Here is a 2,500-nt window from a genome sequence, read left to right as displayed (position 1 = left end):
AATTAGCTCAAATGGTAGAGTGCTTGCTTTGTATGTGAGAGTTAGCGGGATCAATACCTGCATTCACCGCTATTCTTTTGGCTCGGGTAATTGTTCAGAAACAAGAGTTGTGTCAGGTGTGGTGTGAGCCCATCTGCTTCTGAAGGTCACCGCAGGCTGAGGGACATCAAATCCTTTGATGTGCTCTCGCAGCAAAACTTCCTGATTTTTGCATGAATGCAGCTGAAATGAAAGAAGGAGAAAAGTCTATGCAAGTATTAATGCCTTCTCTGAGGATTGAACTCAGGACCTTCAGATTATGAGACTGACGCGCTGCCTACTGCGCTAAGAAGGCACTTGCCTGGTTAGGAACTGAAGAGTGTGACCAACTATGTTCGCTTACGTGGCATTCAAAGCCAGAATGCAAAGATTGCCAAAATGCTCGAGCCAGGTAGGAGCCGAACATGCAATCTTCTAATCCGTAGTCAGATGCGTTATCCATTGCGCCGCTGGCCCAGGCTGTGAAAAATAGCTGCGACATCAGCAAGTACACAGGACGAGCAGCATTAAAAGGCATGCGGCAGACAATCAGCAAAGATAGGCACCTCTGCCGCTTCCCTTCGATTGACAGGTGGGGAGCGGAGCAGTGCAGTAGAAAACAAAGCAAAGCAAAGTCGTCCTTAGGTGGTTGGTTGCACTCCGGCTTGAAGCAGTGAGCATTCTTTTGAAGTAAGTATGTGTGTGGTAAGTCGCAATTCGCTGAAGGCAGAGTTCTTAATATGAGCAGTTTGCAGCTGAAAATGTTGCAGCTGAGGCACAGGACAGTGCCTTCACCGTTTTGCTTGAGCACTTGCATGTGTGTGTCAGCAGGGAGTGCCTTTGAGCAGCAATGCATGTAAAGAGCCAGCATTTTCTATCAGGCAAAGCCTCAGGCAATTGCACTTTCTTTCAGGCAAAGCCTCAGGCAATAGAAGTCATTTGTCCATCAGTCAGACAGGGCTCTCGCCTGCTCCCTCACGCTCGTGGCGGCTGCGACGTTGCGCTCAACTCGCTTCCCTTGCGCAGGCTCGAGCTCTTCTCGGCGTCTTTCACCATATCCATGGCTTCCAGTCCTGCCCTTGCTCGCCTGCTATTGCTCAGTAACGTCGATTGGAGCAAAGCATTGAAAGTGTTCAGGGAGCAGGCCAACCTGAAGCAAGAGATTTCTTCTGGTCGAGGAATAGCGAGGAGGCAAGTGATAAGGGGCTAGTCAGATGCAAACTGGGAGCTAATGCCAGACATAAATGGGGAATTAGCTCAAATGGTAGAGCGCTTGCTTTGCATGTGAGCGTTAGAGGGATCAATACCTGCATTCACCACTATTCTTTTGGCTCGGGTAATTGTTCAGAAACAAGAGTTGTGTCAGGTTTGGTGTGAGCCCATCTGCTTCTGAAGGTCACCGCAGGCTGAGGGACATCAAATCCTTTGATGTGCTATCGCAGCAAAACTTCCTGATTTTTGCATGAATGCAGCTGAAATGAAAGAAGGAGAAAAGTCCATGCAAGTATTAATGCCTTCTCTGAGGATTGAACTCAGGACCTTCAGATTATGAGACTGACGCGCTGCCTACTGCGCTAAGAAGGCACTTGCCTGGTTAGTAACTGAAGAGTGTGACCAACTATGTTCGCTTACGTGGCATTCAAAGCCAGAATGCAAAGATTGCCAAAATGCTCGAGCCAGGTAGGAGCCGAACATGCAATCTTCTAATCCGTAGTCAGATGCGTTATCCATTGCGCCGCTGGCCCAGGCTGTGAAAAATAGCTGCGACATCAGCAAGTACACAGGACGAGCAGCATTAAAAGGCATGCGGCAGACAATCAGCAAAGATAGGCACCTCTGCCGCTTCCCTTCGATTGACAGGTGGGGAGCGGAGCAGTGCAGTAGAAAACAAAGCAAAGCAAAGTCGTCCTTAGGTGGTTGGTTGCACTCCGGCTTGAAGCAGTGAGCATTCTTTTGAAGTAAGTATGTGTGTGGTAAGTCGCAATTCGCTGAAGGCAGAGTTCTTAATATGAGCAGTTTACAGCTGAAAATGTTGCAGCTGAGGCACAGGACAGTGCCTTCACCGTTTTGCTTGAGCACTTGCATGTGTGTGTCAGCAGGGAGTGCCTTTGAGCAGCAATGCATGTAAAGAGCCAGCATTTTCTATCAGGCAAAGCCTCAGGCAATTGCACTTTCTTTCAGGCAAAGCCTCAGGCAATAGAAGTCATTTGTCCATCAGTCAGACAGGGCTCTCGCCTGCTCCCTCACGCTCGTGGCGGCTGCGACGTTGCGCTCAACTCGCTTCCCTTGCGCAGGCTCGAGCTCTTCTCGGCGTCTTTCACCATATCCATGGCTTCCAGTCCTGCCCTTGCTCGCCTGCTATTGCTCAGTAACGTCGATCGGAGCAAAGCATTGAAAGTGTTCAGGGAGCAGGCCAACCTGAAGCAAGAGATTTCTGCTGGTCGTGGAACAGCGAGGAGGCAAGTGATAAGGGCTAGTCAGA

The 2,500-nt window shown here is 49.6% G+C and overlaps 2 non-coding genes across 2 annotated transcripts; both read right to left on the bottom strand.

Annotated features, from left to right (window-relative positions):
* Window positions 1–261: 261 nt before the first annotated feature.
* trnam-cau (transfer RNA methionine (anticodon CAU)) lies at window positions 262–334 on the bottom strand. The gene has a single exon. It is a non-coding gene; the product is annotated as a tRNA-Met (tRNA).
* A 1,195-nt stretch (window positions 335–1,529) lies between these two features.
* Window positions 1,530–1,602, bottom strand: trnam-cau (transfer RNA methionine (anticodon CAU)). Its single transcript has one exon. It is a non-coding gene; the product is annotated as a tRNA-Met (tRNA).
* Between the last annotated feature and the right edge of the window lie 898 nt (window positions 1,603–2,500).

The sequence above is a fragment of the Pristiophorus japonicus genome, unplaced genomic scaffold (genome assembly GCF_044704955.1).
Source record: "Pristiophorus japonicus isolate sPriJap1 unplaced genomic scaffold, sPriJap1.hap1 HAP1_SCAFFOLD_207, whole genome shotgun sequence".
In the NCBI taxonomy this organism is placed as follows: Eukaryota; Metazoa; Chordata; class Chondrichthyes; family Pristiophoridae; genus Pristiophorus; species Pristiophorus japonicus.
The sequence above is the reverse complement of the archived record's forward strand: the minus strand, read 5'-3'. Positions and strand labels throughout refer to the sequence as shown.